Source organism: Acinonyx jubatus, chromosome B1 (assembly GCF_027475565.1).
Source record: "Acinonyx jubatus isolate Ajub_Pintada_27869175 chromosome B1, VMU_Ajub_asm_v1.0, whole genome shotgun sequence".
Taxonomy (NCBI): domain Eukaryota; kingdom Metazoa; phylum Chordata; class Mammalia; order Carnivora; family Felidae; genus Acinonyx; species Acinonyx jubatus.
Window position 1 is genome coordinate 33,883,304 of NC_069382.1, and position 13,723 is coordinate 33,897,026.

A 13,723-nucleotide genomic window follows, 5' to 3' on the forward strand; every position below is an offset into this window, starting at 1 on the left:
AAAAATGTTATTGATTCATGTATAGTTGTAAGGAAGAATACAGAGAGATGCCTGGTACACTTTGCCCAGTTTCCCCCAACAGTGACATTTTGCAAAACCATAGCACAATATCACAACCAGGGTATCGACATTGACCCAATGTTATTCAGATTTTCCCAGTTTTACTTGTACGTGCACGCACCTGCACTTATTAAGTTCCGTGCAATTTTATCACCTGTGTAGGTTCCTGTATCCACCACCACAGTCAAGATCCCCAACAATTCCAGCACCACAGGGACTCCTGCTGCCCTTTGATAACCACACCCAGCTCCCTCCTGCTCCCTCCTCTCCAGCCCAACAGGCCAGGGGACTGATTGGAGGAGGGGGAGGGTTAGGAGGAGGGGCCTGCAGAGACCCCATTTCTTCCAGGCAGAGCTCACAGGGGTTGGCGTGGGCTGTGAGTTAGGGACTAAGTTTGGGGGCCAGCATGCTAAGTTAGCCTGGCCACGGGAAGTGTCTAGAGGGCCAAGGAGGGGATGTCCTGGAGACCAGTGGATTTACAAATCCACAGTGAAGAGAGAGGTCGGAGCTGGAGGGGAATTTGGGAGTCACCACCTGTCACTGCTGGTGCTGTGGGTTTGCTAAGGAGGGAGGAAGGCAAGAGGATTGCCACCCTTCATGTGACAGACTGCTGTAGTCTGTCCCTTCTGGGTACTGCCTGCCCAGAGGCCCAGGGACGGATGCCTTGTTTTACAGCTGGCTGCCTCCTGTCTGGCCAAGCCTTTCTCTTGCTTAAGGAGCCCTGGGAAACCGCACAGAGGGCTCCCCCTACGTGTAGGACGCCCTCACTTTGCCCCCAGTGTGAGCCTCACAGCCAGGCATGGAATGTCCCTCTGCAAAATATGCACCCCTTAGCTGTGTCCTGTTGGGTTCCCTGAGCGCAGAGCTTGTTAATCCTGGCCCTGCCGTGCGGGGAAGGACCTTAGAGGTCACTGAATCCAAAGCCTTTAATTACAAAGGAGAAAACCAATCCTCAGAGAGGGAGGCTTTGCAAAGGCCATAGATGTGATCTGCAGCAAGAAAGGGGGCCGTTTGTTTTCACGTTCAGAATCTGCTTCCCCATAGAGAAGAAACCCAGGCGAGATGCATGGGTTTCGGAACTCCTTTACCGACCAGTTTTTATTGAACGTCTATTATGTGCCGGGCAGCGCTGAGTTCTCTGGAAACCGTGGACCCTAAAGCTGGTGCATAAGGGCATCGAAGGGTTAAATTCCGGGAGCTGCTGAGGGTGGGGGTGGGTAGAGGAATCTCCCCGAGGAAAGGGCCCCCTCTCGAGCTGCTCAGTCTCCGGAAACCTGGGCGCGAAGAGCCTGGGAAGCGCTGCAACCTCTGGCGCGCGGCCTCCCCCGCACAGCCGGCTCGGGCCCGGGGAGGGGCCGCTCTCGAATTACAACAAAAGGGGCTGGAGGCCGGGCCTGCCGCGGTGGCCACCTCCCGGGAAGGGGGTGGGTTCGGGGAGGGGTTTGCCTTCCGACTCGCGTTAAAAGTACCGGGAAAAGCGTAAAGGAGCGACTCCGGCCCGCGGCTTCCTCAACTTGGATCCCGCTTCCTTCAGCGGCCTGAGAAGTCGGCTCGTCCCCTCTGCTCGGGAAAGGGGCGCAGCGGCGACGCGCGCGGAGAGGGGCCACCGTGGAAAGCTGGCCCCAGCCAAGCCAGCGCGGGCCCCTGTTGCCAAGTAAGAGCGCTCCCTGCTCCTCCCCTCCGCACAGCTGTAGGCAGGGAAGCGGGAGCGTCCCGGTGGGGTCCCCGGGGTCCGCTCCCTGCGGAGCTCCCTCTCGGCCGTGCTGCGGGTTCCCCGGACCTGCGTGGCGGGCACTTGGAGCGAAGGCTGCTTGCTCGGAGTGATGCTAGGACCTGCCGGCTAACGGGTGCCCCTTCCGACTCGGGCGGACCGGCCAGCCCCACCTCTCCCTGAGCCGGGCGAGGCTTTGCAGCTGGCGCGCCCCGGGGATCAGGGCGCTGTGTTCCTGTCTTGCCGGGGGCTCCTGCGACCCGGCAGGACGCAGCCCGTCGAGGCTCTGTGGGCCCTAGGTGCGGCGTGGGGCCAGGGTTACCCGGCGTTCTGGCTTTTGAGGGTATGGGGGGCGCGCGGCAGCGGGGAGTGCCCTGGGGTGTCCCCGGACTTTGGGGATACGGAGCGCACAGGGCTGGGGCAGAGCGGATGGGGGCCACAAGGGGTACGCCTGGGTGCTCTATCTCCCACTGTCTCGGAATTGGGTTTTCTCCCCAGCCTGCTAGAAAGGCTCGGCTGAGCGCAGGAGTGCCCTGAGTCCTCTAGGAGGACAGACGCGGTCCACTCCCAAGGTGTTCCCTCCCACGTCGTGCTGGCTTGTCCGGGGACCGGGGAACCTCTCCCACCGTTATCACAGAGAGACCCTCGAGTAGGAAAGAACTAGCACAAGCTAACCCGAGGGTCGTACATGCAGGGTCGCCCCAGTGGTAGAGCAAATCCTAGCCCTGTACGCATCCCACAGGACTCAGTGCGTACAGTTTTACGCAGGCGCTTTGGCCACTGCGCGCTGCACACCCTCCCCCCACTCCAAATCTGGGAGTCCTCTAACTGTAGCTGCCTGCTGGAGGTGTCGCTGTAAATCAGCGCCGAGCTAGAAATGATTGGAAGAAACAAGCGAAGACCACCAAAAACCAGCGCGGGTGGGGTGAGGGGACGCGGCGGAACTTGGTGGGGTGGGGGTGGGAAGCACTGAACTGCTCAAAATGTTAGGAAACCTCAGGTCCAGGTGAGAAGAACGATGTTCACGTAAGTCGGAACATGCCCAAAATTAATTTTGCCCCCTAAAATCTTTGAACTCCGGGGTTCTCAAAATGAGCCCGATCATTTCTTTTTGCAGAGGAGGAAAAGCTCTGAAGCCCAAGGCCAGGGAGCTAGTCAGTGGGGGCTCGAACCCCTTTCCTGTACTCCGGCTCCTCCCTTATGCCACCGCCAGCCTGTCTGTCCAGGAACCCCCAAAGCCCATTTGTCACCTTTGCTGGAACTTTTTAGTTATTTATGGTGTATTCTGTACTTAAAATGGTCAGGGATGGGGCTTAGAAGGAAGAGGGAAATGATCATTTCCCTAGTCAGTACCCAGATGAATGACTGGCTCACTGGACCCTGCCTTAGCTAAATTATTCATCTCCCTCTCCCTCTTGTCCTGTTCCCCTTACGGTCCCCAGTATCTGCCCCGGAATGACCATTCACTCCCATGGCAAAGTGCATGCCCCCATTTGGCCCTGGGGTTCTTGGGGCCCAAAACAATTGAGCCTCAGTGGGGGGTGTGGGTATGCAAGCGTCTGTGTGTCCCCCTGTAACTTTGTGTTAACAAGTGACTTGGTCTAAGGTGAGTAGGATACTTAGGTCTGAAGACAAAGTGTGCACTTGACTTTATAGGCTGGCTGACGTTTGGATGCATGGCAGACAGAAAATTCTGAAAGAGGCTTCCACCTGGGGTCCTGGCCTGCCTTCTCCTGGCCTTTTGCCATGTCCTTGTTCTCTGACCTCTGGATGACCAGTGTGGAAGGGTCTTGTGAAGGAAACAGATCTTCTGTGCTCTGGGGATGAACTTCAGTGAAGCTTTGTGATCCCCCACCCCCCAATTCTGCAATGTTTACTTAAAAATTATCTTGTATTTGTGTGGGCGGGCAGCGCCTAGGTTGCTCAGAGGTTTGAGCCTCTGACTCTTGATTTCAGCTCAGGTCATGATCCCAGGGTCGCAGGATCAAGCTCCATGCCAAGCGTGGAGCCTGCTTAAGATTCTCTCTCTCCCCCTCTGCCCCTCCCCCTCCCACTCAAGCTCTCTCTTGCTAAGATAAAAAAAAATAATAATAAATTTAAAAAATTATTTTGTATTCTGAAAAATTTCATATATGCATAGTAGAGAGAAGGCCTCCATATTTTCTCCCCCAGCTTCAACAGTTATCAATATTTTGCCATATTTGCTCCTATCTATCCTTTTGCTCTTTCTTTCTAAAGCAAATTCCAGATTTCAAATTTGATAATAATTCTATCCCTATGTATTTCAGTGTGATCTTGAAAAATATTAAATAACCATTATGCCATTGCTATGCCTAAGAAAATTAGCAATAATTCTTTACTATCATCTAATACCCAGCCCATATTAAAAAATTTCCCACTTTTGGGGCACCTGGGTGGCTTAGTTGGTTAAGCATCTGACTTTGGCTCAGGTCGTCATCTCACAGTTCATGAGTTTGAGCCCTACGTCGGGCTGTGTGCCGACAGCTCAGAGCCTGGAGCCCACTTCAGATTCTGTGTCTCCCTCTCTCTCTGCCTCTCCTCCACTCATGCTCTTTCTCTCTCTGTCTTTCAAAAATAAACATTAAAAAAATTAAAACAAAACAAAGACAAAAATTTCCCACTTTCCCCCAAAATGCCTTTGTAAAGTTGAGCCGAGCTCTGCTGGTTTTTATAATCTACGTTCATACTGTATGTTATTCCTATCAAACCACTTTTCTATCCACTGTGTCGTTTGGTTATTATAACACTCCACCGAAGAGTAAGATGGGTACTGAATTCATTTTACAGCTGAGCACACTGGCAAACAGATAAGCTGTCCAGATGGCAAGGCAGGGATTGGCAAAGCCAGGACCTGACCCAGCCTCCTCATTCCTGGGCCACAGTGGCTCTGTTTCTCAGTGCTGCTCATGGGCTATCGGCTGTTCTCTGAAGTGTTCCTCTTGGCTCTGGCTGCATCCTGAGCTTATCACTTCCCGTACACCTGTGATTAGAAATCCGTGTGTGAATATGTAGTAACTGGCCATTTGGTGCTTGCGGTAAATCAGCTGCAAAGTCAGGAAGCCTGGGTTTATTTCCCAGCTTATTGTAGAACCGTATGAAAGTGACTTCCCTCTTGAGGACTCGGGGTGGGCCTCTGTGAACTAGGAAGCAGCATTTCCCCCTAGTCTCTGGCTCCTAGCTCTGGAAGTAGGATGAGCAAATCCGCTGTCGCTGAAATTCTTGGACAAGACCAAGGCACCAGAAGGAAATCTCACTGAGAACAATTACCCATCATTGATCATTGCCTGAGTAGTTTGGCAGCTAGTGTCTATAGTCGGAGATTCCTAAATTTCATGACAGGGAAGAGACTTCCCTCTGAAGTCCTTCAGTTATGGACAGCTTTGTTTATTCTGCCTTGGTCTGATGAGGATATAGAACACCAGAATTTTTTACTTTTAGCATTTTCATTACTTGTGCTTATTTGCTGGGAAGTGGGGTGATAAATCATTTCTACATCTTATTAGTAAGACTCATGAATTGGAATTCTTCCTTGGCTGGCCGTGTGGGAAAATGGAATCTCTTATTTCTTGACTCCTAGATTTTCTGCTCTTATATTCATTGCCCTGAAATAGACATTGAATGAACACACCTTCCATAAAACAGGCAGTCAGGGACAGAGAAACTGGTTACTCAATCCCATTATTCAAACTGTAGAAAACTCAAAGGGGCAAACCATTAACCTTGAATCACCTTGTCTTCCGGCAGCCATAAATTCTCTTCCCCCTTAGCTAATAGGCTGTCTCCGTGGGAGCAGAATTTCTAGGTGATGCCACATCAGCTGTGACAGTTGCTTCTTTCCTTATAGCTTTGGGAGCATTAGGGAGTAGAGTCCCCCACTCCTGGAGCTGCTTGGATTCAGAACAGCTTGTGATTATTGTTCATTCCCCTCTGGAAAATGGTCTTAGTGATCTGTCCCCGTGGCTGTGTCACATAAACCCAGCTGCACCGTGGACCCTGAATGGGCCACGAGGCCTCAGATGAAGTGGCCGCAGGCTGCCCCGCCCCAGACCCCCCCGGAACCAGCAGAACTGGCAACTGTGAGCCAGGACTGGGAGGGCCAAGCAGATTGCACAGACATGCACCTGCAGCCATGCACGGCTTATCTTCTGCTCTCCAGCCATGTCTAGTTTCGAAGCGAGTCTTCAGACCTTCTTATTTTAGTAATTCCAGCTGTGCTCCTGCTGTTGCGCATGGCGCATGCTTGGCAGGGAACCCAACCTGGCCAGGTGTGCTGGCCGCTCCTGCCCGCCATGTGTGTCTGAAAATTCTTTTGGCACAGGACCATCCCTTCAGAATAGCCACTTATTCCAGGGTGATAAGAGTGTGATGGTGACAATTTAGATAAGATTTCTGTCCGGAGTTCAAAAAAAATCTTTGGCACTTCTCTTGGCAAAAACGACATACCCAGGTAAGTGACATGTGGCAAGTCCGGGGGTACAGTGAGAACAGACTCAACAGATAATGAGGATGTAATTAGGACCACAGTTAATCATTTCTTCTTACCCAAGGCTTTTGATGCCTTCGTGTGGAATACCTCCAACTTCATACTGTAATATCGCATGCGAATGATGAGACATTTTTCAAGTTGTTTCATTGTCAGAATCTGGTAGACAAGCAGACCCGTGGAGGTTTTGTGCAAGCTGCCATATGCCCTCCTTGATGCGTCCCCAACACAATGCTTAGAGTATCTTCTGGGAAAATGATGCTGCTTGCCTGAAAAGCATACGCCTAATGAGAACATTATGTGGATGACTTGTGAACAGCTTACTCTGCTCCGTTTCTTGTCACTGCCTTTGAACTTGAATCCATGAACTCCCCCACCCCCAGCCTTGTCCTGGAGCACCAAAGAGTAGCGGGATAAACATAGCACAGCTTTCCAGAGTGACAGCGTGATCCTAAGATCTAGTAAGAAAGATCTTTTCCTATCTTCCTAAATCAAATACAAATATAAAATTGAGTGCATTTTTAAAGTCAACTTCCTCCCCCACCCCCCACCAAGAATAGTACATGTAGGTGAAATGGCACCAATTCTAAGCATACACATGTATACGCTTTTGGTTTTGTTTTTATTGTGATAAAATATCCACAACTTGAAACTCACCATTGTAACCATTTTTAAGTGTGGGGCTCAGTGGCTTTAGGCACATTCACATTGTTGTGTGACGTCACCACCATCCACCTCTGGAACTTTTCCGTCTTCCCAAACTGAAACTCTATCCCTATTAAATACTAACCCCCTATTCCCTACCCCCCGCCCCGCCCCCACCTCCCAGCCTCCTGGAAACCATCATTCTACTTTCTGTCTCTATGAATTTGACAACTCTGGGTTCCTCATGTAAGTGGAATCATATGGTACTTGGTCTTTTGGTGACTGGCTTATTTCACTTAACATCTATGTCGTCAAGTTTCATCCATGTTGCAGCATGTCAGTTTCCTTCCTTTTTAAGGGAATAGTATTCCTTTGTATGGACATACCACATTTTGTTTACCCGTTCGTTCATCAGTGGTCACTTGAGTTGCTTCCGCCTTCTGATTGTTGGGAATAGTGCTGCTGTGAGCATGGGTGTACAGCTACCTGTTCTGGATGTATTTTTACAAAATGAACATGTCCGTGTAACTACCGCCTAGACCAAGACTAGAACATTACCTGGAGCACACGGTAAAGCAAGAGGTTTCAGTTACATCTCATGCCTGCATGCGGCTGCTTTAGCTACACCTCGGGGTCTTGGGATTGGACGCTCGTTTTCTCTTCGCGAGGCAGTTTGCAAGACATGTTTGAAAGACACAAACATCGAGATTCGTTGTGAGATTTAAGCCACTTATTTCCTTAAAATATCTGGGGAAGATAGTACAGCATATTTGGCGTTTGCAGCTGTATTAACACATGACCACTAAGTATGGTCCCTCCAGGCTCTCCCTGGAAGAAGGGGACTCACATCCACCTGAAGAACGGCCCTTTTATCAGCTTCTGCTGCAGCATGAGTTTTCAGCCTTGGGGGAAAATTTCGTGGCCATGTACTGCTTTCCTGTCTTATTTTCCTTCCTTCTTCCTTTCCTTCTCTTCCCACCTGGTCCTCTCTCTTCCTTCTTAACTAAAACGACTTATTAGTGGCCTTCTATGTGCCAGACACTCTGCCAGTCATTGTAGGAGACACAAAAATGAGTAAGACATGGTATTTGACACATGTATTTAAAATAAAATCGTCGGTAGGGGCGCCTGGGTGGCTCAGTCGGTTGAGCGTCCGACTTTGGCTCAGGTCATGATCTCACAGTCTGTGGGTTCGAGCCCCATGTCGGGCTCTGTGCTGACAGCTCAGAGCCTGGAGCCTGTTTCAGATTCTGTGTCTCCCTCTTTCTCTGACCCTCCCCTGTTCATGCTGTCTCTCTGTCTCAAAAATAAATAAACGTTAAAAAAAATTTTATAAAATAAAATCGTCGGTCAAGAATATTCTGATGGCCGGCCGCCAACCCCTTAGTGCCCACCTAGTGCCAACGGCAGCCTTAGAGCATAGCCAAAGAATTTGTGGACCTTGGGCTTGTTGCAACACGTGAAGAGAGGAAGATTATCCACCGGGTTGCCTAGAATTGCTCTAGCATGCCCATAACCAAGTGGTAAGAATAATTTCTTTAAAACACTTTTCAGCTAGGGGTACCTGGCTGGCCGAGTCAGTAGAGCACTGACTCTTGAGTTTGAGCCCCTTGTTGGGTGTAGAGATTACTTAAAATAAAATGAAATAAAGTAAAATAAAAAACTTTAAGCTGCCTTGAATTCAGGTGCTCTGTTTGAGAGCCTTCTTCTAAAAATGATGTTTAGAAACATTTTAATGATGAGGACAAAAACACTAAAATTTACACATCAGTGAAACCCTGTGGGGTCTCTCATCCTTTCCAGAAAACCAGGCACTCTTGATTTTCTTGACTTGATATTCCCCAGCTGTTTTTCCCTCCCCAGAGCTCACAAAGCCAGGCCCATCTCTCCACCCCACAACCATGCCAGTTACACCAACATCGTGACATTACCCAGCAGCGAGAGAGTTGCTCGTCTCCTAATTGGCCTCCTTTCCTTTGGTCGTAACCTCCACCAAGCCCTCCTTTATGCAATAGCCACAGTGATCTTTCCAGAGCAGGGGTGGTAAACTTTTCCTCTAAGGATGGATAGCAAACATTTTGGACGTCACAGTCCATATGCTCTGTGTTGTTATTGGTCCACACTCTGTTTTAGTGGGAGAGCAGCCACAGATAGCAAGTAAAGAACTCATTATGGCTGTGTTCCAATAAAGTTTCATTTCCAGAAACGGTATTTATAGATTTGGCCTGTGGGCTGCAGTTTGCTGACTCCTGCTCTAGATCACAAATCTGCCCCCATCACCCCCCCCCCGCCCCGCCCCGCCCCGCCCCTGCTTTACTGTCCATTGGCTCCTTATCCCCAAAAGGAAAACTCAGCATTTCTTAGCATGACGTTCAAGTTCCCTCTCTGCCGGCCCTCTGCTTGTCATCTCTCCCACCTCTCATCATCCCCACCCCGCAGTGCCTCTGCTTTTCATCTTGCTATCTGCACCACACACAGCTTCCAAAAGACCCTTTGTTATTTCAGACCAGCCCTACCTGCTGCCTGGGATGATCTCCCCACCCCCAACCTGTCAAATTCAAACTTGCCTCCACAACCTGCTCAGTGTCAATGTCTAAGGCTTTTCCTGTTCCTCATCCTCAGGTGTGATCACCACCTCCTCCTTTCACTCCTGTATCTCGTTCTGTACTGTTCCTGCTTCTGTAAGTATTGTGTGCACTCCTTGAGCGCAGAACCCACGTCAAAGTCATCTTTGAATTCCCAGTGCCTAATACAGTGTTTATCATGTAGCGGCTACTTCATAAATATATACTCTTAACACAAGTGTCATTTAAGTCCATTTTTTAACAGCTTAGTTGAGATGTAATTTACATACTATATAATTCACCCATTTAAAGTGTTCGAGTCAATGGATATTAGTATATCCACAGATATGTACAACCATCACCACAGTCCATTTTAGAGCATTTCATTACCGGAAAGAGAAACTTGTGTCCCTTACCTGTCACCTCCTTCTCTCCCCCACCCTACCCTCACTCCCCACGCCCACTCCTGCTAATCTGCTTCCTGCTTAGATGTGCCCAATTCTGGATATTTCGTATAAATGGAATCAAACATAAGGCTTCTTTCACTTTACATGTTTCCGAGCCTTATTTATGTTGTGGCACGTAAGCATACTCCATACCTTATTATGGCCAAATAATATACCACCGTATGGATATGCCACATTTTGTTTATGCGTTCATTGCTTTTTTTTTAAGTTTATTTATTTTGAGAGAGACAGAGACAGCGTGAGTGGGGGAAGGACAGAGAGAGAGGGAGAGAGAGCATCCCAAGCACGCTCTGCACTGCCAGCTGCACAGCCCAGTGTGGGGCTCAAACCCACAAACAGCGAGATCATGGCTTGAGCCAAAACCCAGAGTCAGAGGCTCAAACGACTGAGCCACCCAGGCGCTATCTGTTCATTGTTGGGGGACATTTGGATTGTTTCCATCTTTTAGCTATTACGAATAGTGCTGCCATAAACATTTGTATACGAACTTTTGTTTGAACATCTGTTTTTAATTCTTAGGTATATAAATAGGAGTAGAATTGCTGGGTTGTATGGTAATTCTATGTTTACCTTTTTGAGGAATTGCCAAACTGTTTTTCACAACGGCTGTACCATTTTACATGACCACCAGCAATGTATGGGGGTTCCAATTTCTCTGCATCTTCACTAACACCTACCTTTTCCCCCTTAAAAGAAATGTGTAGGGGCGCCTGGGTAGCTCAGTCGGTTAAGCGTCTGACTTCAGCTTAGGTCCTGACCTCTCGGTCTGTGAGTTCAAGCCCCGCGTCGGGCTCTGTGCTGACAACTCAGAGCCTGGAGCTGGCTTCAGATTCTGCGTCTCCTTCTCTCTCTGACCCTCCCCTCTACTCGCACTCTGTCTCTCTCTCTCTCAAAAGTAAATAAACATTAAAAAAATTTTTTTTCAAACATTGTATAGCCCTCCTAGTGTATGCAAAGTGGTATTTCATTGAGGTTGTGATTTGCTTTTTCCCTGGTGACTAATGATGTTGAGCATCTTTTCGGGTGTTCATTGGGCATTTGCATATCTTCTTTGGGGAAATTCTGTTCAAGTCCGGTGCCCATTTTTAAATTAGGTGGCTTATTCTTATTGAATTGTAGGAGTTTTTTTTAATGTTATTTATTTTCAGACAGAGAAAGTGTGTGTGTGTGTGTGTGTGTGTGTGTGAGAGAGAGAGAGAGAGAGAGCAGGGGAGGGGGACAGAGAGATAGAGATAAAGAGAGAGAGAGAGTCCCAAGCAGACTCCTCACTGTCAGCACAGAGCCTGATGCAGGGCTTGATTTCACAAACCATGAGATCATGACCTGAGCCAAAATCAAGAGTCAGACACTTAACTGACTGAGCCACCCAGGCACCCCAAATTGTAGGAGTTTTTATGTGTTCTTTTCAGACACTTTCAGACACTTTTCAGATCTATGATTTACAGATATTTTCTCCCATTCTGTGAATTGTCTTTTCACCTTCTTGATAGTGTCTCCTTGTTTCTCAGTTGACATCACATGTACTCAGCATTTATACTATAATGGATTCGGGGGATACAGAGATTATGTGCCCTCAAGGGGATTCACAGGTTTGAAAGGGAGATAGACATGTAAATAGTACAATAAATACTTGATCACTATGCCTTTTTTCCTACCCATACTACTGCTGCCCTGGTTCATGAAACATCCGATAGTGCCTTTTGATGCACTTTAAATTTTGATGAAGTCCAATATACATATTTTTAATTTGTTGCCTGTGCTTTTGGTGTCATATTTGAGAAACCATTGCCAAATCCAAAGTCAGGAAGATTTACCCCTACGTTTTCTTCTATGAGTTTTGTAGTTTAGCTTTTATATGCAGATGTTTGATCCATTTTGGATTAATTTTTGTAAATAGTGTGGAGGAGGAGTCCAGCGTCTTTCTCTTATGTGTGGCTACCCAGTTATGCCAGCACCATTCTTTTTACAAAGACTGGCCTTTCCCCATTGAATTGTCTGGATACTCGTGTCCAAATCAATTACTGATAAATATATGAGTTTATTACTGGACTCTCAGTTATATTCCACTGATCTATGTGTCTGTCCTGTGCCAGTACCACACTGTCTTAATAACTGTTGCTTTGTGTTAACCTTTTGCCCTTTTGAAATTGCAAAGTGTGAGTCTTCCCACTGGGTTCTCCTTTCTCAGAATTGTCTTGGCTATTCTGGATCCCTTACAATTCCACATAAATTTGAGAATCAATTTTTCAATTTCCATGAAAAAGTCAGTTGGGATTCTAATAGAGATTTTGATGAATTCATAGATTAATGTGTATTCTCATCTTAATGACATTAAGTCTTCCAATCCATGAACACAGGATGTTTTTCCATGTATGTAGATCTTTAATATCTTTGAAAAATGTGTAGCTTTCTGAAGATAAATTCTGCATGTCGTTTGTTAAATTTGTTTCTAAAATTATATTAAAATTTTTTTTCAACATTTATTTATTTTTGAGAGACAGAAAGAGTGAGAAAGAGAGAGAGAATGAGCAGGGGAGGGGCAGAGAGAGAAGGAGACACAGAATCTGAAGGAGGCTTCAGGCTCTGAGCTGTTAGCATTGAGCCCAATGCAGGGCTTGAACCCATGAACCACGCGATCATGACCTGAGCCAAAGTCAGATACTTAACCGACTAAGCCACCCAGGGGCCCCTAAATATTTTCTTTCTGATGCCATTGTAATGGAATTCGTTTTGTCATTTCCTTTTTGGATTGTTCTTTGAAAGTGAATAGAAACAGTTAACTTTTGTATATTGACCTTGTATCCTATAACCTTGCTGAACTCTTATCAGTTCTAATAGTCTTTTAGTAGATTCCTGAAGACTTTCTATATATACATGTGGGTAGATTCCTAAACATAGAGTAACAGGTGTTCAGGAGGTAGATATATGGTATCCTAGAATAAAGAACAGCAAGACCAAAGTCAGGGAAGTGTGGAAGCAGGTATCTTCTGGGGACCACATGCACTCAGGTCAGTGTGGCTAAACCTACGGTTGTGGGTTGAAGCTAGTACGTGTCATGCTAAAGAAAGTGGAGGCATCCTGTAGCCACCAGTGGGAGCCATGCCATGGCTGGAAATGCAGTGAGAATATTAGAATCATCCTTAGGAGGGCCCAGAAAGACTTGTGACCAGCACCACTGACACTGATCAGGTCCAAAGGTAGCTGAGAAAGTCTGCCTCCCCTAGGAAGAGCAAGAACTTGTAGGTCCGTGTGTATATGCCACTACTCTGCAGATGCCATTATCTCCAGGAATGATCATCAGTGACACAGCACCAGCTGGCATTGTGCAGCTGAGCCCCGCCAGCTTTGGTGATGTGGCGGTCAGTGCCTGCTATTACTCACCGGGCTTCTGGAAGGAAGCCACTGCTTCTAATGGACAGCAGAATCCCAGATCACGGGCTCTTAACAAAGTTGAGAACGGCACTCCTACCCCCTCCTCTGTGTAGCCAGACATTTCCAGACAAGGCAAAGATGTGGCTGCTCCCTCCTTTGCTGGGCCCCCTGGGTCTAGTTATCATCTGAGGGGCTCAGGCCTGAAGAACTGACTGTTGACTGAGGTTTCATCACTTGGATGAGGGCTTGGCCTGGAAACTAGTGGGGACACAGAAAGTGTAGGTAGCCAAAAGTGAGTCCTGCTAAGACTAGCCCTACCTGAGGCACAAGGAAAGCTAACCAGTACCTCCGTGGCCACTCTTGAGGAGGCATCTCTTTGAAAAACTGGTTTGTGTACTCC

At 47.8% G+C, this 13,723-nt stretch overlaps 1 protein-coding gene across 2 annotated transcripts in view; it reads left to right on the forward strand.

Moving 5' to 3' along the window:
- The first annotated feature begins 1,494 nt into the window (after positions 1-1,494).
- Positions 1,495-13,723, forward strand: part of LOXL2 (lysyl oxidase like 2) — a 92,220-nt gene continuing 79,991 nt past the window's right edge. Inside the window, exon 1 of one of the 2 annotated variants that reach the window (XM_053216419.1) lies at positions 1,495-1,714. The gene's annotated coding sequence lies outside the window, so the exon portion shown is untranslated. The remainder of the gene's footprint in view (positions 1,715-13,723) is intronic. The other variant, XM_027077389.2, reaches the window with a different exon arrangement.